This window comes from Sorex araneus, chromosome 3 (genome assembly GCF_027595985.1).
Source record: "Sorex araneus isolate mSorAra2 chromosome 3, mSorAra2.pri, whole genome shotgun sequence".
NCBI lineage: Eukaryota > Metazoa > Chordata > Mammalia > Eulipotyphla > Soricidae > Sorex > Sorex araneus.
Genome location: NC_073304.1, coordinates 39831622 through 39855141, shown reverse-complemented (window position 1 = coordinate 39855141; position 23520 = coordinate 39831622). Strand labels below are relative to the sequence as shown.

General features: G+C 40.2%; 1 protein-coding gene across 1 annotated transcript in view; it reads left to right on the top strand.

Moving 5' to 3' along the window:
* Positions 1-637: 637 nt before the first annotated feature.
* The window catches only part of PPM1A (protein phosphatase, Mg2+/Mn2+ dependent 1A), a 48850-nt gene continuing 25967 nt past the window's right edge, over positions 638-23520 (top strand). Inside the window, exon 1 of the mRNA XM_055130166.1 lies at positions 638-1084. The gene's annotated coding sequence lies outside the window, so the exon portion shown is untranslated. The remainder of the gene's footprint in view (positions 1085-23520) is intronic.

The window sequence follows — 23520 nt, the reverse complement described above, 5'->3', positions numbered from 1 at the left end:
GTGGGCCTCCCGGTCACTTCTAGAAAATGAGGGGATCTGGGGGGAAGGAATCTGGCGTCTTGGGGATCCACCGAGCTTTGAACCTAACAGCCAGGCCGCGATAAGGCTAGGGCTGGCCTGACAGAGGTCAGACATCCAGGATGGTCCTTTGGGTTCTGTGCTCTGTGTCTCCGCAGGAGAAGAGTGTGCATATAGGTGGAAGTGTCAGGCAGGAGGCCCTGGGGGCGGGGAGCTTCTGCCTTCTCGGTCGACTGTCGCTCTCCGAGGGGCCTTCAATTTTCAGGGCTCCTAACAGTCGTACGTTTGGTCTAGACGCCGGCGCCGGGGGCAGCAGACCCGGGTCTGGTTCCGATCCGGCATTTGGATGGTCCCTTTGGCCACGGTCTAGGCCCACCCCCGTCTTTCACCCCCCCTCGCCCCCGGCCGCGAGGCAACTGCGGCAAGAGTAGAAGGGTAGGGCAGTGACGTCATCCGCGGCCGCCCCTCCCCCGCCCTCCCACCCTCGCCGCAGTTCCTGTTCAGCGACATCCGGGTCTCTCCAGCTGCTTCTCGGCGCCGCAGCTGTAGCGGCGGCAGAGCCGGCCCGGCCGGGCGGGGCGGGGCGGGCCGCGCGGCGGGGGGAGGGGCGGCCGAGCGCCCTCGTGAGCGCGCCTGCGCGGGGCCGCGCTCGAGGCGGCGGTGGCGCTAGGGGCGGGAGCGCGCGCCGGGGAGCGAGGGAGCAAGTGGTCTCGGCGGCGGCCCGGCCCGCGGCTTTGGGTGGCTCGGGCGGCTGGGGCGGGGGGGTGGGGGGGCCGCCAGGCAGGTGGGGCGCGAAAGCGATGAATCTTCGGCTCTTCCTCCTCCTCCTCCGGGACCCGCTCTCCGCCTCCCGCTCCAACGCCCGGATGATCTGAGCCGCGAGGGCGCCGAGAGCCGGGGGCCCGGACGCAGCCCGGCTCCTCCCCTCCTCCGCCCCCTCCCCGACCTGACCGGGTCGGCCGCCGCGGTGCTGACCCCCCACCCCCCCCTTCCCGCCCCTTCCCCGGCCGCCGTCGCCTCCGCTGCCTCGGCCGACCAGGGACCTGCCAGCCCGCGGCTGCTCCGGGTAAGCGCGACGCTCGGGCCGGGGCGGGCGGGCGGGCGGGCGCGGGCCTGCGCGGCGGCGGCGGCGGCGGCGGCCTGGCCTGGGGCCTGGGGCCTGTAAACAAGCCGGGCGTCTGCCCGGGCGCTCCCGGGAGGAGACGCGACAACTCCACCCCCTTGGCCCGGCCTCCTCCCCGGAGCCGGGCGGCGGGCGGCGAGGGGTTAACGTGCCGCGAGGGCGGCGGGGGCGGGGTGTCGGTGGCCGCGACGCGGGGAGGGGGCGCGACCCTCGGCGCCCCGGCGGCGTCCGGGCGGGGTGTTGGTGGCGGCGGCGACGAGGGCGAGAGCCCGGCGGGGCCGAAAGCGCCCGGCGGAACTTTTCCCCGGCGGGGAGGGGGCGGCGCGGTGGCCCGTTGTCCCCCCCCACCCCCCACCCGTCGGGCCGCGCCGCCTGGGCCGCCGGGGGGCTCCGACCTTTGAGGGAGGAGGAGCCCTCGGGGGTGGGGGTGGCGGGGAGAGGCCGCCTGCGACCCGAGCTTCGCCTCCAAAGCACCCCCCACACCCCAGTACTTGGAGAATCTGCCTCGGGTGTTGGGGGTGTGGGCGGCAGGGGTGTGGGGGTGCAGAGCTGAGAGGCGCCTGGGAAACTCAGGACTGCGATGCTTCCAGTTCATTCATTATTAAGGCACGGAAGGGAGATCCTCGAAGTAAATTACACGGATTTCTTCTAGTCTTTTGAACCGAGCCAGTGGTTTGGGGTGAAAGTTCTCGATGTTAGAGTTGGACTGAGGTCTGAATGTGTTCTGATGGGGGGGGGGCGAGGGTCGGGGTGTGTGTCTGTGTGTTTGGGGTGAAAGTTCTCGATGTTAGAGTTGGACTGAGGTCTGAATGTGTTCTGATGGGATGTGTGTGTGTTTGTGTGTGTGTGTGTGTGTTGAGTGTATGTTGTGTGTGGTGTGTTTTAAAGACAGCCGTGTGTGTGTTTGGGGGGGAGGTTAAAGACAGCTTTCTACCCACCGCAATTTTAGGTACCTGGTGAGAATTAAATCCCTCAAGGTAGTTTCCCCATCTCTTTCCTAAAGCCCCGCCACATGACACTTAAAAATACAGAAAGGTCACACTTGAGTCGTCTGGCTCAGAAATATTCTCTGGCTCTCCCCACCATCCCTCCACCAGTTTTCTGCTCATTGGAATAATGAGTCGAATGTGTTCAGAAAGTCTTTGGAAGGGTATGTGAGAGTGTTGAAATCTTCGGAAGATAACTATTTCGCGCCCCCCCCCCCCCCGCTCAATGATGTTGACCCCGAAAGAAAATTAGAAATACAAAAAATATGTCCTGAAGGAAAGGACCTAACTAGCACTTTGGGATTTGAAACAGAACCCCCCGGCCCCCAACATGCAAAGAATTCTGGCGTCAAAGGATTTATTTTTTTAAAAAAATATTGAGCCTGAGGGCTTCCAGAATTTCTTGGAGTCTAGCAGAGATACCCCCTCCCCATTGAAAATGGAACAATTTCACTTTCATACTTTTATCGTGAAGCCTTTCCCAAAGAATCTCTTTTTGTAGCTCTTAATAGAGTAGAAAATTGACCAGGAAGATACCCCATATCACCCTCTTCTAATCATAAATGTTACTTTTTTTGATGAAGTGGTTCCTCGACCAATAAATAATTTCAAGTACAAAGTAATGTTCCTTGCCTGATATTATAATTCTTAAGCATAACTCACATATATCTAATTAAACATTCAATCCTGTAGGGATGATTGCTTTTAACTTGCAAATTGAAACTAATGAACTGTACCTCAAAGTTGCTTATGCTTGATATTTTTTATTTTAAATCATTAAACGTTTTTCAGATCAGCGAAGTAATTATGGAAGAGGTATATTAACTCTGGTAGAGTTTTTGCTAGCATCCTCAAGTATATATTTGAGAAATTAAAAAGTTGAATGCCGGAGTCATCACAATTTAATTTTACATGCACATAGTGAATTCATACACATAATAAACAATGAAGGTAACATTATATTTTAGTTTCAAGGATTGAAATGATGACTGTAATCACAGGATAACCTGTTAAAGGGAACATTGCTCTAAGAGACAAGAATTGTTTAGTCATGGCTCTACTCCAGAATACCTGTGATCACAAGCTAGTCTTTGAATCGAAGTTTCACTTTACAAATCAGTAAAGCCAAACGAGTAGATTACTTTATCAAATTACTGTCCAGTTGTGTTTTTTTTTTAAGTCACTTTTACTATCTATTCAGTGTGTTCTGACTAAATGCCCTGTACGTGCTAGAATACTTATTTCAGTATTCTGTAATTATTTTTCTAAATTGATAATTCCAAGTATTCCTGATAGTAGGTTAGTATTTTCTTTTTTTGTTTGTCTTTGAGGCTACCTTAACAGTGCTCAGGGTTTGTTCTCCTTGCTCTGTGTTCAGGGCTCACTCTTGTCTCTGTGCTCAGGGGTCACTGACTCCTTACAGTGTTGGGGGATCTAACCATAGTCGAGCACCTTAACTCCTAAACTCTCTCTGTGATCTTTTCTTTTGAGCTTGGGAAATCTAGGCAAACTCTTGGGAGGAAGAAGGATGGCCATTCCGCAGGAGACAGAGTGATTGAGACTACAGGTTTGAACAAGCTCACGACCCTTGGTAGTTTGTGAAAGGCATTATATGAACATATTATGAAAGTTTTTCTGTTCAAGCTGGGTCTTGCTTGTGAAAGGCATTATACGAATATATTAGGAACTTTTTCTTATTTGTCATTTCAAGCTGGGTCTTGTTTATCTTGTTAATAAATGTTCATTTGAAAATCAGTTCCCTAATATCTTTATAAAGAATATCTATAGCAACGTCTTGTCACATGGTACATATTGCTGTACTTAGCCAAAATTCTCTGCTTTGAGTTTGTCCACCTGGACTATTTATTAAAATGGCTAATAGAATGTGTAGCTGATTTAACTATGAATTCTTATTTAATGGTTTAAGACTAAAGAGTGACATGCCCACAGGGAGCTTGTTATTCCTGAAATATTTCCCCTTGAGAACTGGATTAATTTCTTAAGGTGTATGTCTGTGATGATGTAGAAATAATTACAAGGTGATATTTTGATGATCCCTTCGAATGTTTATCTAACTCTTAACTGGGTACCTGATTCTGAGTGGTACTCTTGATTACTTTTCATCCTTAATCAAATCAGAGAAACCAGGCAGTTCTGTTAGAAATTGGCTCAAGTAAATTAAGTTCTGGGCTGGGGAGATAGCACAAACGCAGGGTGGAATGCATGTTTTACCTGCAGGAGCCCTGAATTAGGTCCCTGCTGCTTCTCACTCATGGTCTCCTGAGCATTTTCAGGAGAAATCCTCGGTACGGAGCTGGAGCAGCCCCTGCATACAGCCAGTTGTGCACCTTCCCCCAAAAAAGTTGAATAATAAGCAAGTTGTGACCCTCTGAAATACATGGATCTTAGAGAGGCGTGAGGGTGATATTGTGAGGCAACTAAGCCCAAGTTTACATCTTAAACCTTGGGTGGTAACTTCAGGCCAGAATATGTTGTCTTCTCAAATAATGTTGATGCCAAAATTTCATTTTTGTTTTGTTTTGGCCCACACTTTGCAGTGCTCAAGGACAACTCTCAGCTAATGCCAGGGCATTAGTCTAAGGGTCAATCTTAAGTGCTCAGGAGATTAAGGGGAGGAGATCATGTGGTTTTGGGTCTTGAACCAGGGCTTCCCCCATACAAAACATCCACTGAGCCTGTTGAGCTATCTTGCTGGTCTCTTGACAATTAATTTTTTAATTTAGCTGCTTTAATTTATTATTAGAATTTATAGGGTGTGTAAATTGTAAGAAACTTGACTTAATCTGTATCGGAATAAAAAGGTTGATTATATATTATTTATTTTTTTATTTTACTTTCTAATATTTCCCATTGCACAATTAAAGTGACAATTTTATTATGAGTCTTCAGAAAATATTGTTGATTTTGACTCTTGCATATCCTAACTATATATATATATAGTTATAATATAACTATATATATATACTGCCCAGAAAATCTCTTTATCGTGTTTTCTTTAGCTGAGGTAGGTAGGTAGCAGCAAAATAATATAAAGATTAAGAAATGTGAGCTTTTATATGGATTTATGTAACAGGTCAAGGCTTTAGAATTTTTGTATGAAACTGAGGGGAAGGGGAAAGATATTAATATATTAGACTATTGACAACTCCGGATTCTATCCTCAGTACCACATATGATCCCCTGAGCACTGCCAGGGCTGGCCCCCAAATAAAAAAATAAATATAACCTAAAGGGACAGTATCACTCTAGACAAGAAGCTGAATAATAAAGGTCATATTGTATCAACTTTTAATTTATCCACAATCCTCAACATTATATGTTGATTGCTGGAGGTAGAGAGCTGAAGTACATGTTTTGCCTGCATAAGTCTGTGTTCAACCACCAGGACCTCATGTTTCTCAAGCAAGGGGAGCCTCTGAGCACTGCTGGGTGTGACCCAAAAACTAAAATAAAAAAATTTTCTTTCTTCCACAAATAAGATTGTCTCAAAGAATCTAATCAAAGAATTTATTATGCCAGGATCATATATGTGCATACAAAACTATTACTGTTGTTATTGTTGATTTTGTTTGAGTTTGGGGGCTTGGGGATCCTTGAAAGCTATCCCTGGTTCACTCCTCAGAGGACCATGTGGTACCAGGAATTGCCTCCAGGCCTCCAACATACAGAGCCTATTGCGCTGTCTTTCTGACCCCTCAACATTATTTAAAAAATATTCCTAATTGGAGCTGGGGATATAACTCAAAGGTTTGGAGCCTGTGCTTTGCGTTTAGGAGATTGGGGTTTGGCCCCTGGCACTACTTAATTCCCTGAGCACTAAGCAGAAGTAACTCTAAGGGCTAAGATAGCTCTAAAACAGGAAAAAAAAAATCCTGAGTTGATATTTCCCAATTAATGAGTCTTCTTTTTTATAAGGATAAAATTTTGTGATGCTGGGTGTTCACATAACTGATTTAGAATCCTAGAAGTAAGAGACCTTATCCATGTGTGTAATTGTCTTCCAGTATAAATCTTTTCTAAAATATTCACAACAGATTTATGAAGTTCTAAGTTATTTTTTGTTGGTGTTTTGTTTTGTTTTGGGCCACGTCCAGTGGTGCAAGTGCTGGGGAACAAAGCATGCACTTAGTTCATTGAGCTCTCTCTACAGCCTCTGAGTTTATTGTTTTATACCCAAAGTTTCTGAAGTCAGTAGATTGTGTCTTTAGTGACCATTATCCAGATTGAGGAATGAAATCAGTATTCTCGATTGATATTCTTAAAGGCAGGATAGGGGAATTGTTTCTTTGTATTTTTAGTCAATAGAGCTACATTGAAAGCTCCAGAGGAGAAAAGGTAGTAAGAATGACAAATAGGATGATCTTAGGCAAGCAACTTCATTTCTCTGAACCTGTTTTATCTGTCAAATCTGTCTTTGTCCAGTGGAAAAGTCAAGATAGTTTTGGATTTGTGTTTTGTTTTTTTTTTAATTGTTTTGGGTCACACCTGGTGGTGCTCTGGGCTTACTCCTGACTCTGCTCATTGCTGGTGGGGCTTGGGAGACCATTTAGGTTACCAGGGATCAAAACCAGATTGGCTGTATGCAAGACGAGTGCCCTACCAACTGTGCTGTTGCTCTGGCCCTCTTGAGATAGTTTTGAAGAATAGATGAGGTAATTTGTTATCTTATGATTTATTATGTCATATATCATATATAATGTACTTGATGTTTTCTACTTTGAGAAAATAAGATAAGTGGTAATTGCTGTTACTAAGTACTGGGTGTGAAATTTTACGATTCTTAGGGGAATAGAGATATTAGAGGGTATGAAAGGTTATGTTGTTGTTGGGTTTTTTTTCTTGAGAAAGTTGTTTTTGAGTATAGTTTTAGGAAAAACCTGGAAGCCAAACTACGAGTCGGTAAGTATAGAAGGAAGAGAAAGTTGATTATGAGTAGACTTGACTACTTGACTGTAAAACTGGAAAGAAGTCATGTGTTTGGAGTTAATGATTAGGTGGGAGTAGATGGGTAAATAGAGGATAAAGAGTAAAAGTAATAAAGCAAAGGTGAATGTTCAGACTAGAATGATCTGTAAGTGAGAAAGGACAAGGGTTGGTGTTTTGAAGAGTTACAGTTCGTGGTTAGAATGGGTGAGAAGATACTGCAACAGGAAAAGATACAAGAGTAAGGAAGCTAAATTATTCTAATGAACGCTCTTTTTGTAAAAAAAAAAGTCTTTATAAAAGGCAGTAAGGGTAGGTCTGGATTATTTAAGGTGATTTCATATGTGGGTTTGGGTAATTTAAGTTTTAAAATTGTATTGGAATTTGTCAGAAATTATTACCTCAAACAATGTTACTAACATTTGAGCTAGTCTTCCCACTTGTATCTTACACTCTTTTCCCCTCCCATTTTATAAACAATCTCAAATTTCTTCTTAATACGCTGTTTCTATTATCATTAATCTGCCTAGTCTGGATATGGATTTCCTTTTGTGTCCAAAGTTTAGAAATTTTGGTTTGGCTTTTGATTCGTTTCCAATATTGGACTTCATTGCTGATCTATTTTAACCAAACTGGTACACTTTCCATCTTTGGAACACACCCTGTACTTTTCTCTCTTGGATGTTTGTTCATGCTAATTTACAGTTTGGAATTCTTGCCCTTTCCATTGCCAGCTTTTGTTTTTACTTTATCAAAGCTGGATGCTGATATTTCCTCCTCCAAACCTTTCCCTGATCATCAGTGTTTAATTTCTCTGTTCTCCGTATTTTATAACAGTATCTATTGTATCTGTATGACTTTAATCATATACTTTACTTCTAGGTATTTGTTTTAATTATGATTGTGTATTCAACTTAATTATAAACCTTTGAAGGAGGAGTACAATAACTTTTTATTATACCCAAAGCCTAGCATAGTGCCTTGTGGCTAATAGGCATTCAGGTTTTTTTTGCTTTTTTTTTTTTTTTTTTTTATAAGTTTTAGGCAGAAATCTACCCAGCAGTGGGAGTGCTGTGGGAGGTGGTGATAGACATTAAGTATTTGGTAGTAAACATTTCTGACTTCCTATGTTCTATTTTGACTGAAACTGGATGTTTCAGTATGAAGTTCATAAAAATTTGAAATGTGGTAGAGTTATTATGTTGGTATAGAAAATTAGGCTGACTGAGTCTTTGCTTTTAAGCCTAAAGATTTCATTTTAATTCACTGTTTTGGCTTTGTGAGATGACAGAATATTCTTAATCATGTATCTTTTTCTACGGTTGAATTTAAAAATGTTATGAATTAGACATTCTTTTAGGCAAAAGGGAATTGCAAAATCATAATTAGGCAGTATATTTGTTAAAGAAGGAGATAACTATGAATTGATTTAATTAGAGCCAAACATATCTAGTATCTGAATAATTTGTTTTTATGTAAATCTCTGTGCCTGACTTTATTTGGGGGTATCTCCTAGCAGTGCTTGGGAAACTGTGGTGCCTGGGCTTGACCCAAGGGCTCTCTCATGCAGAGCATGTCCTCCAGCCCTACGAGATCTTCCTGGCCCCAGATTTCATGAGGAAGAAGGGTAGTGGTGGAAGTCAAATCCAGGGCCTTGCACATTCAAGGCAAATTGTCTACTAAGCTATACCCCTGGTCCCCAAATTTTATTTCTTTTTTTTTTTTTTTTTGGTTTTTGGGTCACACCCGGCGATGCACAGGGGTTACTCCTGGCTCTTCACTCAGGAATTACCCCTGGCGGTGCTCAGGGGACCATATGGGATGCTGGGATTAGAACCCGGGTCGGCCGCGTGCAAGGCAAACGCCCTACCCGCTGTGCTATCGCTCCAGCCCCCAAATTTTATTTCTATATTTAAATTGTTTTCCATTGGCTTATAGTATGGAATTTCAGGGATTTAGCTTTATACCTGCCAGAGCGATAGCACAGCAGATTGGGTGTTTGCCTTGCACGAGGCCGATCCAGGTTTGATTCCTCCACCCCTCTCGGAGAGCCAGCAAGCTACCCAGAGTATCTTGCCTGCACCGCAGAGCCTGGCAAGCTACCCGTGGCATATTTGGCATGCCAAAAACAGTAACAAGTCTCACAATGGAGAGGTTACTGGTGCCCTCTAACTCCCATCACCAAAATTTCAGTGCTATAATACCATTAAAACCTTTCTATTTATTCCTTCCACTCCCCTCTTTTCCTCTAGTAATGCTCATCCTTTCTTTGTGTCTCTAGGACTTGGCTTTTTTTTTTTTTTTTTTGGTTTTTGTTTCTGGTTGGTTGTTTTGTTTTTGAGGTCGGGTGGGCAGTTCTGTGCTTTAGTTATCGATAGCCCACGTTTAAGAAACCACAGTTAAGAATAATTGTCTTTCACTTCCTTATTTAGTATAATCACCTCTGGATCCATCCAATTTGTTCTTAAGGGCACAGTGTCATCTCTTTGTTTCAGGGACACATTGGGTAGTGCTCAGGGAATCCTGCAGTGCGAGGGATTGAACCTGGACCTCTTGCATGCAGAGCATGTGCTCCATGATCTCTCTGGCCCCAGAATTTTCTCTTGAGTTTTAAAATTCATATTTACTAAGTAGCAACCCAGGGGCATATGTCATTTCATCAGTGTTTTATTCAAATGAAAGTCTTAACATGTTTAAGAAGTTAATCTTGTAATAGAGGTTATACTATAAGTAAAACATTTCAATAATATTTATTACAAGTAATTTATTGAAAGCAGGAACCAGATTTTCTTTTAAACCAGTATTCAGTATATGATTGCTTAATCTTCTGCTCATTTTCTAATGAACACACGAAAAACAGAACCAAAGGTTAATCAGAAATAAAGCAGAATTTGAAAGCACATAGGTCATGTATAATCGAGTTTAAATGTAGTTCGGTGCATTATATTTATTTGTAATATGCCTCACACAGGGATGTAGAGAAATGGATTTTTGTTTCACTTTGGTTTTTGAGTCATGCTATCTGTGGCCCAATTTTATTTAAACACTGGACTGGAGAGATAGTGCAGCAGGTAAGGTGCTTGCCTTGCTTGCAGCTGACCTGGGTTTAATCCAATCCAGAATCCTATATGGTCAACCAAGCCTGCCAGGAGTGATCCGTGAACACAGCTAGGAGAAAGCCTGAGAACTTCCAAGTGTGGCCCCCAAATCAATGCCCCCTCACAAAGGAGAAGGAGAACATATTATTTAAGAACTATCTTTTTTTGGTGGAACGGCACCCAGGAGGGGGACACAAGTTCGAGGTTTTCTTCTGGCTCTGTTCTCAGATGTCACTATTGGCAGACTCTGGGGACTATATGGGGTGCTAGGGATCAAATCTGGGGTCGCTGCATGTAGGGTAAGTAGCTTACCACAGCACTATCTCTTCAGTCCTGTGTTCCAGGCCCAGAATATTGCTTAAGTTAAGGGGATGGAGTTGGGGGTGGTGGGCAAAAGATTGAAGACTGCGACTTCTGAGAATGTTTTTCTAAAATAATAGCAAGTTTTTTTTATAAAGATGAGAATTAATGGATAGCTGAAGAAAGACTGCTACTTTAAAATTTAAAGTGGCAGAAATTAGTGCACATTTGTAAACAATAAAAATAATAGAAATATAAAGTATGAAAATATGTAGAACTATTGATCCTCTGGAACAGTAACCTTGAATTGATAGAGGAAATTAAATTAGTGCTAGACGGATAATGAGGGGTGGGATGGATCAGGGCACTGACCTTGTATGTGTTGACCCCAATTTAATTCCTGGCACTACATGTCGTCCCCTGAGCACTGCCAGTCGTCACTCCTGAGCCCAGAGCCAGGAATAGCCCCTGAGTTCTCCCAAGTATGTCCCATCTCCCCTCCCCTCCACGCTCCTGCCCAAAAAAAAAAAAGAATGAGATCTAGTACCATAGTGAAAGAGATTGTCTTGCCAGGAACGATAGACAATTTAAAAATAAAAACTATTATATGTCTTCAAAGTACAGAACATAAAGTTTTACTGCATTTAAATGAGTGTTTGGGCTTGTTTGCACAAGTCATTTTCTTTAACATAATGGGTTAAAAATTGTGCCAGATTTGGTACTAGGGTCATGAGATGCAGCTTAACCTTTGTCACCAAATTCAATAAATGAAAACATTATTAAGGGTAAGCAAGGAGTAGCTGTATTTTGTTTAGTTTTGCAAACTCTTGCAAAATTTACCAGGGTTTAGAAAGACATTTTCCTAATATGCTGTCATGCTTTAGAATGTAAATAGGTACTAAGTAAAATCTTACAAAGCATTTTTTGATCTTAAAGTATTGATCTTAGAATTGACAGCTCTTTTTCTGTGACCAACCCTCTGCTTAACCATGTGTTATTCCTTATCTGTCATCTTCATTTTTTCCTGTCTACTTGAGTACTTTCTGATACTACAAACAAATATTTCCAATAACTCTTCAACAATCTATTGTGATCTTGTATTGTTTTGTTACAATTACTAGAAGAAGGAGCAAATGGATAACTCATTTTACATAGTAAACTACATATATGACATCATAAATTGATTTCCTAACACCTAAGAATTATTCTTTTATGTCTCGATTACATTATACTTTGTTCCTCACATAGAAATGACTTTAAAAATGGACTTAGTCATGAAAGTTGAATGAAGAAATAAGTAAATAGCTCAGGTAAACAATTTATTACATCTAATCTCTAATCAAAGCTACATCTTTTTTTATTTCTTTCAATATATCTTATGTGGAACTTTTCAGAATGATAGTATATAATGATATTTAAAGTCTTTAGTGAACAATCTGAATATAAAGTATTTGGTTGATAAATTGCAGATTTGCTCTAAAGTCCAATATTTTATTTAAAGAAATTGGTGGAAGGTGGGGGCCATACTATTGACTGCTCAGGCCATACTATTGACTGCTCGGTGGCACTTTGGGGACCATATGTGTTTCTGGAAATCAGATAATTGGCAGCATTGAAGGCAGACACCTCAACTCCTGTACTATCTACCTGGCCCAGAAGTCAATATTTTATTAAAAAACAGTAATATTTGTATAGAGACTTTTTAAAAAATAGGACTGTTTGGCCAGAGAGCTCAAAGGGCTGGAATGCGAGCATTGTACACTGGAGCCTGGGTTCAATGCCCAGCACCCTTTGTTCTCCAAGCACTGAGCTGGGAGTAGCCCCCTGTACTCACCTCCATAATGCAAGTGTGGCCCCCAAACCAAACATGAGAACTATGAAATTTATAGAATAACAAAGTGGAAATGACTGAATATTTTACAGTTCACCTTCTATGAAACTTTTTCTTCAGTTGAAAATAATTCCTAACTGAAAAGGGAGAAGTAAAAATGATGGCTGCATATTATTCACTTGTTAAATACTGTGAACTAAAATAAATGACATGATTCTTTCCCTAGTGGATAAAAATGAAAAATGCCAAATACATGCATGATAAGAGAAATATAGGATTCTGTGAGTTTATGACTAATGGTTTCCTGAATTAGTAAACTACTGGGTAAGAGAAATGACAGAGACTTAAGAAACTCACTTTGAGTCATGTCATTTGAGGTGTGGTAATCCAGTAATGGGGAGTGATCATCTTCCCTCCCTCCCTCCCTCTGTCCCTCCTTCTCTCCCTCTCTTCTTCCCCAAAGAATCTAGTGTGGCTGGAAGAATAGAGCATTTTTTCTATCCCTGGCACATCTGAATACTGCCAGGAGTAATCCTTGAGTATCACTCTCCCTGCCCCAATACCCCACAAAAAAAATCCCACAAATAATCTAATGCTCCTTAGCTGTCATTCCCCTATCTCTTCTTCCATAACCCTTGCTAATTGCATCTACTTCATTTCTATAGATTTAACTTTTGGATATCATATATAAATGGAATCCATAAAAATTTTGATCAGTGATTTATAAATATAAACAAACTATTGAGTCTCTCCAAGTACCTTATATATATCATGAGATAGGCAGCAATAAATAATTTAGCCCCCTTTTTTTTTTAGCTTAAATAATGACTGTTCATTCCTTCTCTGATGAGGAATAGTTAATCAGTAATTGGAAGACTATTCAAATTTAAATAAGTGCAGGAGTCTTGCTGATTTACAAATTCAAAGAATTGTATCATCAGTCCGAAGCTTAGAAGTGTTTAGAAGAACTACAAATTGCTCGGCCTCCCAGCCTTTCTCTAAAATGTAGCTATTTCTTGGTACCTCTTAATCTTATATAAATTCACCTAGTACTTCTTTTTGCAGCTAATTTAACTGAACTCTTCTTCATTCCCCTACACACAAGAATGAGGAAGAGGTCAGAGCAAGAAAAGGGCAGTAGAAGAAGGAAATGTTTAAGGAGGGGAAGTTGTAAGTGGTATAAAATTTGCAGTCCAACTTATTTGTGGGCAGAATAAATATAATGTGAAAATTGTTCAGGAGTGACTTAAGACCAGGGAAAGAAACAGAAGGCATATATGTCATAGTGTAATAGAAGATAAGAAGGTAGTTGATATATATTTTTTTAAGTTTTAGTTCTAAATCTTGCATTTATATTTTACCATTCATATCAATAAAGCAAGAATGGTAATTTCATTTTCTGACAGTTTTATATTGATTCTTTTATTTCTTCTCCCATCCTCCTTCCCTTTATTGTTGATGTTGCAAAGAAGGGGTGGGAGAAGAGGAAGAGAGACTAAGTAAGTAAGTACACATACTTAGCTGAGGTTCTCACACATTTTGCCCTGGTGCTCAATGGGGCCACACATTAAGCTGTAGCACTTACACACTTAGGCACAGTGCACGATGAGATCTGTACTCATTAAGTTGCAGTCCTAGCTAGGGATTACTTCCACTGTTTCTACATGTTAAGGCACATGTTCTGGTTGTTTGTCCTGGTACTCTACAGTGCTTGTAAAATATTCACCGGAGGTTGCATTTTCTTTCTTTTTTTCCCCCCAATTTTATCGAATTACCGTGAGATAGTTACAAGCTTTAATGTTTGGGTTACAATCTCACAATGATCAAGCACCCATCCCTCCACCAGTGCACATTCCCCACCACCGATATCCCAGGTACACCCCCCCTTTCCCACCCTTCCCCTGCCTCCATGGCTGACAATATTCCCCATACTCTCTCTGTAGTTTGGGGCATTATGGCTTGCAGCACACATCTCCCATCCCGACTAATTCCTCTAGCCATCATTTTCTTAGTGATCCCTTCTCTATTCCATCTGCCTTCTCCCCTCCGCTCATGAAGCAGTCTTCCAGCTATGGGGCAATCCTCTGGCCCTTGTATCTACTGTCCTTGGGTGTCAGCCTCATGTGATGTTATTCTATACTCCACAAATGAGTACAGTCTTTCTATGTCTGTTCCTCTCTTTCTGACTCATTTCACTTAGCATGATACTCTCCATGTCTATCCATTTTTAAGCAAATTTCATGACTTCATCTCTCCTAACAGCTGCATAGTACTCCATTGTGTAGATGTACCAATGTTTCTTTAACCAGTCATCTGTTTTAGGGCACTCAGGTTTCCAGATTTTGGCTATTGTGAACAGTGCTGCAATGAATATGTAGGTACAGATGTCATTTCAACTGTGCTTTTTAGAGGTTGCATTTTCTGACTGGCACTCACGTCAGTTTTAGTTGTGTTCGCTGGGGCATGCACTTAAGTTAAGGCACTTTTACATGTGACTGCAATGTGTCTAGAAATCACTGTGGCACAGGGATCACCAACAGCAGGTTTGCTCTTGATGCATGTAAGACATTGAGAATTTGAACTCTTGACTAGGTACTTACAAGACAGTTATTGTAAGCCCTTGTATTATTCCGCTGGGCCCTCTGGCAGTTTTTAAAAAGATCCCTTTTGGGGGCTGGAGGGAGTACAGTGGGTAGGTTACTTGCCTTACCTGGGTTCAATCCTTGGCACCATATATGGTCCTCCAGGCCACCAGAAATGATCACTGATTGTAGGGCCAGGAGTAGGCCCTGACCACTGCCATGTGTAGCCCAAAATCCAAAATAAAATATAATTTAAAAGTTTTTCAAATACAAAGTTTCCTTTTATGTTTCCTGTTACCATTGTTCACTGAGTAACCAGAGGCAAGTTCTAAACAGAACAGAATGACAGTCTGCTGTAAGGTTGTAGTGATAGTTACGTTGTTTTCTAACATTTTAAAGCTTAGATATTTTAAGTGTGGTACAGATGTTAGTATTGTTTTACCATTTTGATGTTGTGAGTACATTTCTCTGGTATGCCTAGGCATATATATGCATATGTGTATGTGTATATATGTTATGATTATATGTATATATATGTTATGTGTATGTATATGTAAATGCTTATTGAAATATGATGTATCAATCTGAAGGCTAATCTTTAATTTCAAAAAATTCCTTAACCTTGTCATCTTTGAATACTGATTTTCCAATATTCCTTCTTAATCTCTGTTAAATTACAGACACTTCACCATCATTTTCTATTTTACAAATTTACTTTGAATTTGTTTAATATTCCTTCTTAATCTGTTAAATTATAGACACTTCACCATCATTTTCTATTTTAAAAATTCACTTTGAATTTATTTAATTTCATGGTAGTGGATATTTTTCTCATACTCAAGTTCTCTCATGGACATTCTTATAGCCATCTATCCTGGTTTAATACCTGTTTTAAAATTCCTGTTTTGATGTCTTTTAATTTTATTTAAAAATTTTTTTTCTCACTTAAACATCATAGTTTACAAAGTTGTACATGATGCATTTGTTACATGCATTCAATATTCCAGCACAAATCCCACAAGCACTGTCACCTTCCCTTCATCATTGTCTCCATTTCCCCAATCAGTCCACAAGGAAACTCAAAATAATTTATTAATTGTTCAACACTTCTTCCCATTTTTTGGTTTGGGTTGTATGTCATCTAATTATTGAGTTTGTGATATCCTAATAAAATTTATATGGCAGAGCTTAGCAAACTACCCGTGACGTATTTGATATGCCAAAAACAGTAACAACAACATGCCTAGAGAAAGCAGACACCATTGGGCTACACAAGCACGCAACAGGGACAAAAGAAGACGCTACTGGCGCCTGCTTGAGCAAATTGATGAACAACAGGATGACAGTGATACAGTGATTGTTACTTAAATGACTAATGGAATTATAAAAAAAGTACTTGAATAAAAGAAAATTTGTGAAAATTGTTATATCTCACCATGGGAACATTAAGTCTTTGTTAGAGTGTTTACTAAGCTGTTGTTGCTAGTTTAGCCTTCTGTGTTAATGTTCTTATTAATCAAGTTTAGTTGGATTCTAAGGTACATTTCCATCCAATCTGGTTTGCTCTCACTGGAATGTTAGTATTGTAGAGTTTTGGAGATGTTGCAAGTGGAAGTGGCATGCTTCAGAAAATCCAGAATATTTAACTGGGCAGTGAACTACTAGCGTGGTGGCAGTTGTGGGATGTGAGTGTGGCTGCCAGGGCTTCCAGGATTGTGGGGAGTGGGAAAGGCTGCTCATCCCTACTCCTAAAAGGCCCTAGAGTTCTCAGTCAAAACACCAGAGTACCTGAAATTTTCAGCAGTTTGGCATCACTGAGGAGCTCAGTCGTTGTGGTAGAGTCCAGCTGTGGGCATGGCAGCAGCTAGTAGGGTGTGAGTGCGACTTCCTGGGGCTTTGCAGGGCAGGGACGTGGCCACCTTTCAAAAGGACCCCAGCATTCTCAGCTGGGGACCCGGGTATCTAAGAGATTTTTGCTATAACTTGATCTCTTCCTAGATTTAATCATGAGTCTGTAAAGCTGGGCCAGTAGATGAGCTTACATGGTGGTGGTTCTGGGATGTTGGTGTCATCACCAGCCATTTAACTTTAGGAGGATCCTAAACATACATATTTTAAATTGTTTCCAAGTTATATTTTTTTCTAGATGGAATAACAATTCTTGATCTTTTTTGCCATCTATTCTTCAGTGTTTTGAAGTTTAGTTTCCGAGTTTCATATTGAATAGTTTTTTTGTTTTCTTTTTTATCCTTACCAGTGTTTTAACTTTTGCCTACATCTTGACCCTGGACACTTGTGCCTACATTTCAGACCCCAGTCTGAAACCATGTCTTACTGAACCCTCAAGCTTGACAACATGACTGTCTTTCCAAGAATGAGACACAGAGATCTGTAGTTCTGCTCTGCTCAGCTGTAGTCCCAGGCATTAACTTGTTAGTTAGTTATTCCTCGTTCCTCTTACAGACTTGAGTTCCAGTGGGTACATTCTATCCTAGCCTTGGCATGGGGGCATTTTTATTCCTTAGTAGTAATGCTATAGAATGTGAATCTCTGTCCATCTCTGTTACCTTGGCTCAGGAGGCTTCACAGTTTTTCACAAATTATTTTGCCTTTTGTTTGGGGGGGGGGGCGGAGGGATCGCATTGGAGATGCACAAGGGTTACTCCTGGCTCACGCACTCAGGAATTACTCCTGCCAGTGCTCGGGACCATGAGGGATGCTGGGAATTGAACCTGGGTCGGCCATGTGCAAGGCAAAACACCCTGCCCACTGTGCTATCACTCCAGCTCCTCACAAGTTATTTTGTAATTTGTATTTTGTATTTCAATAATTTTGTCTTTTAACACTGGGGCGATAGCATAGTGGGTAGGGTGTCTGCCTTGCATGTAGCCGACCCGAGTTCCATTCCTCCGGCCCTCTCGGAGAGCCTGGCAAGCTACCCATATAGCATATTCAATATGCCAAAAACAGTAACAAGAAGTCTCACAATGGAGACATTACTGGTGCCCGCTCGAGCAAATCAATGAACAATAGGATGACAGTGCTACAGTGCTATCTTTAACAAATGATTTAGTTTTAATTTTGTTTTGTAATTTTATTTTTTAATACAACAGACATTTCAAATTATTAATACTTTTAATTTAACACTTTGGAAATCAACATTTAAAATTAATATATGTTGTACATATCATTAGGTACTATTTTACTCTTTCTTCCTACAATTATATATATTTTTCTCTTTTACTAATTGTGTGGACTGGAGCGATAGCACAGCGGGTAGGGCATTTATTTGCTTTGCACAGGCCGACCCAGGTGTGATTCCTCTATCCCTCTGGGAGAGCCTAGCCTGGCAAGCTACCGAGAGTATTCCGCCCACATGGCAGAGCCTGGCAAGCTACCCGTGGCTTATTCAATATGCCAAAATACAGTAGCCACAAGTTTCACAATTGGAGACGTTACTGGTGCGCACTCGAGCAAATCAATGAACAATGGGGTGACTGCTACAGTGCAGTGCTACTAATTGTGGACTTCCTAGTCTCTGATAAAGTAATGTCAAAAAAATTGTTTTGCTAAGTGATACTGATGATTGCTTTATTTGTATTCTTTCTTAAGTTGAATTATTTGTGGTTTTTGTATGTGTGTGTGTGTGTGTGCATTTGCCTTTCCTGTTGAGTTATCACTCCAGTCCAATGCATAATTATTTCTATAGCTAACTTGACTTTCAAGTTTTAGACATTTTTCTCAATTTGACTACTAGAGTGTACCTATTAGATTCATTTTCTTTCATATAACATTGGAGACTGATGGGCCATACCCTATGTGCTCAGGGGCTGTTCCTGTCCCTGCTCCCTGAAAGTGCCTGGGAGACCATTTGCAGCCTGAGTTAGCCACATACAAAGCAAGAGCCTTAAACCTCTGTATTAATCTCTCTGGCCTCTCATAATAACATATTTTACCTTAATCTATCATGATATGTTTATTCAGTTCTTGGATTTTCTGTTTGTGTTTGACTGTTCTTAATTCTTGAATTAAGTGTTATATACTGGCTTTATTTTTAGGGTCATTGGAAATAGTTAAGTCACACTTGATAGTGCTCAGGGCCTACTCTAGGTTCTGTGCTCAGTATAACTCCTGGTGGCACTCGGGGGACTAGAGGTGGTGCTAGAATTTGAACTGGGTTAGGTCACATGCAGAGAAAGTGTCTTAATTCCTGTACTTTTTTACTTTTTCACTGAGAGGGACTTTTCCTGAGTAATGTTGGACAAATCTCGACTTTGCTGAGGTTTTTCAAATTTTGTTTCTAAATATTCTATAGTTATTTTGAAACATAGCAATTTCCATATGATCTGTTGTTGCATATTACAATCACATAATAAGGGTTTTTTCCTTTTTTTTCCCCCTTCGAGTGGGTGGAAGTGTATTAGGTAACCCCAGGGATTTCATTTTACAGTATTATCCAGTAATGGTAGACATTAAAATAAAGTTTTGTTTTAATCTTATTATTTTTCAAAATTAGTTAAGCACAGACCTTTCTGTAGTGGAACACTTAGCAGTTTCTTAATATCTTAATACCTCTTAATATTTCACAGTCATTGATATTTTCATGTTATAATTGGGAAACAAATAATGCTTAATTTGGGTTGCAGATTGATATGAGGCAGTAGACATTCTTCAGTTGGATATTCTAATTCTGTGAAAATGTTTTGATTTATCGTTAGTTTATGATATTGGGGATTTTCAGGGATTTACCTTCATATCCTCATAGGTGTATACTTTTCACAGTTTTAACCACCAAAATTCCAATGCCATCGAAACATCCCAAAACCTTTCAGTCCATTTCTTGCACTCCCCTCCCCTTTCACTTCCTTATTTCGTTCAGCATAGTTGCATCAAGATCCATCCACTTTGTCCTAAAAGGGGCAATTTAAAATGAGAGTAGTGTTTTATTTGGTACATATATTATAGCTTCTTTATCCAGTTGTCTGTTAATGGGCATTTAGGTAGAGTCCATGCTTTGCTTATAAATACAGGAGTATAAATATCCTTTTAAAATTGTATTTTTATATCCTTTGAATAATTACCAGCTAGTCAGTTTGCTGGATCATATGGAGAACCCCCTTTTTTTTTTCCTTAAAAAACTTTTTTGTTCGGGGATCTCACCTGGCTCTGTTCAGGGACCATTCCTGGGGTACTCTGGGGACTATATACAGTGTGAGGGATCAAATGGGTTGGCCGTATACAAGGCAAGCACCTTAACTCTCAGGTGCTGTCTCTCCAGCCGGAATTCTCCTTTAAGGAATCAATATACTGTTTTTGGTATAGATAGGTTTCTCCAATTTACATCCTACCAGTAGTATATCAGAGTTCTGTATTTTTTGTATCCTGGCCAATACTTGTGTCTGATTTTTGGATACAGGCCATTTTCATAGTGTGAGATGATACTTCATTATGTTTTTTTGACTTGTACTTCTCTAATAATAACCATTTTAAGCATTTAAAAATATGCCTGCGAATCATCTGTTTCTCATTTGGAGAATTGTCTTGTCTATTTATGTCTTGTCCATTTTTTTTATTGGATTGCAACATTTTTTGTTGTGTGAGTTCTCTATTAACCCATTGTTGGTTATATGATAAATATCTTCCACAACAAAATAGGCACCCTGTTTGCTACTGTGATAGTTTCATGTCCTGTGTCAAAACTCTTTAACTTGAATTTTGTTTTATGAATTTTGCCGTTGGGGTTGGATATTCAGATACATCCCTTATATTAAAGTCTTGGAGTATATCACCTATATTTTTCTAATATGGTATCAATAAGTCTTTAAAAACATTTTTAATTGGCTTATATAGTGATCATGTTTTAATTAAATCTGATGTGGGCACTGCAATTTGTTTTACAATATTTTATAATATAATTTTATATAATTATGTTTTTTTGCTATATTGAACATTAAGTAAATGCATAAATAGCAGCCATTAGCATTGAAAAATCTGTGCCTGTTAGAACATAGGTAACATTGATATGGATATAGGTGATTCATCTGATGAATCTTTAATTGCAAACTAGGGAGGAATTAAGATTAGTGATACTCTCCTTTTCAGATGAGAATTTTATTAATATATAATGATTACAAGGAAGGTGACTATTAGAAAATGAATCTTATAAATATACCATCGAGGAAGAATGTTTTCAATCTGATTCAGATAATGATCATAGTGAAGAATAGCAGAAAATAAGAAAAAGGACAGTGATTAGCCGGAGAGATAGTACAGAGTGTAAGGAGCTTAACTTTACCCATAGCTAATGTGAATTCAATCCCTTCCATCCCACATGGTACCTGCTAAATTCACCAGAAGTCTCCCTGAATGCAAGCAAGGAGGAAACCCTGAGCACAGCAGGATGTTGCCCCAAAGCAAAAAATAAGAGTTAAAAATAGAGGAGTTTTTTTTGGGGGGGGGGTTGTTTGGAGAAGTACCCAGTGATGCTTAGGGATTATTCCTGGCTCTGTGCTCTGGGATCTTTCTTGGTGGTGTTCTGGGGATTATGTGGGATGTCAGGGATTGACACTGAGCCAGCCACATGCAATTGCTTCCTTTGTACTTCCTCTCTGACCCCAGTATGGAGAAGTTTTTGACTGAAAATACTGACAGAAATAGCTTTTGTCTTTTTCTTTCTTTTCCATTGAATCACCGTGAGATGCAGTTACAAAGTTTCAGTCATACAGTGATTAAATACCAATCTCTCCATCAGTGCGCATTTTCCATCACCAATGTCCCCAGTATCCCTTCCGCCTCCCCCACCCCATCCAACTGCCTGTCTCTGTAGCAGGCACCTTCCTTCTTTCTTTACTTTTGGGCATCTGGGTTTGCAATACAGATACTGAGAGGCCATCATATTTGGTCCTCAGACTATTTTCAGCACACATCTCCCATCCTGAGCGATCCCTCCAACCATCATTGATTTAGTAGTCCCTTCTTCGTCCCAACTGCCTTCTCCCCCAGCTCATGAGGCAGACTTCCACACTGTGGAGCCATCCTCCTGGCCCTTGTCTCTACTGTCCTTGGATGGTAGTCTCATGTTATTTTATATTCCACAAGTGAATGCAGTCATTCTATGTCTGTCCCTCTCTTTCTGACTCATTTCACTTAGCATGATACTCTCCATGTTCATCCACTTATAAGCAAATTTCATGACTTCATCTTTCCTAACAGAGAAAGAGCCCTTTTTTATTGTACAAATTATTCTTGACAAATTATGTATTACAAATGATCATTGCTTGTTACAATGGGAGAAATGAACACTATCATTGTCATATTACAAGATCAAAAATTAAGTTTTATTGGCCCGAAAAAGAAATGTATATAAACAGTCATTAAAAAGTGCCCTGAAGTCTCGTTGCTTTTTGTCTACTCTTAATACTTAGTTTTTTTTTTAAATTTTGTTTTGTTTTTACCAGTATCATAGCTAGAATCCAAGACTGGCTGAATAAAATTTGTCACACCCTGTTTTTATTATTATTTTGTTGTTATTATTTATGCTCTCCTTTCAAATTAAAGTTGCAACTCTTTTTATTTCTTGGGAGCAGGTCTTGGGACCACACCAGCTGTGCTCAGGGCCTGTTTTTGGTTCGGTGTTCAGGAATGAACCCAGTGATACTCAGGACCGTATGCAGCATTTGAGATTTGAACTAGAGTTGGTTTGATACAAGGCAAGCAAGCACCTTAACCCCTGTACAATCTCTCTGTTCCCACTTTTTATTTAGCAGCATGGACCACATCCAGCAGTGTTCAGTGATTACACATAGCTCTGTGCTCAGGGGTCATTTGTAGCAGTGCTCAGGGGACCATATTTTGTTCTAAGGAGTGAATCAGAGTCAGCTGTAAGCAAGGCACACCTTAACCCCTGTGTTATCTCTATTATCCCTATAGGTATCTCGATATGGCCCTTGATTTTTTTTTTTTTTTGGTTATAATGGTTAGTATATTTTGCCCATGGTATAGCCCCTTGTACAGTGGCATCTTTATTACTGAATTTTTGTTTTGATTAATCTTTTGATCGTGTATGTCTTGAATTTTTTAGTAATTCTACATGGATGATGTGCTTTTCTTAGAGCTGGAAAATGTTATAATACCTTTCTGTTGTTTACCATTACACACTAATGTTAATTTCTTAGAATATAATACTTTAGCTATCTACAGTTTAGCTATTCATTATTGCCTATCATCTGGGCTAATTTTTTTTTTAACTTTTATATTTTGTTTTTTGGAAATTTTTATACTTAAGTTGTATTTTATTCACCAAAATTGTGCTTTATTATTGGTTGCCAGTTTCTAGTTAAATTCCTTTAATCAAGTTAAAATGTTCCTTTAGTTTAGAATTAAATTATTTGTCTTCCATTATTTTCTTTTTATTGTATACTTGAACCTGCATTGTTGTTGTGTTTATTTTCTTCATCTACTCACTTTTGGGAACTGGAGATGTGGCTCAATAATTGAGCATATTCTTTATATGTTAGAGACATATAGTCTCCATACTGCATAGCCTTGAGCCCACCAGAAATGGTTCCAGTTGAAAATATAAAACCCAAAAGTCCACCCACTTTTTTATTATTATTATCTATACCAAACCATTTTTTGT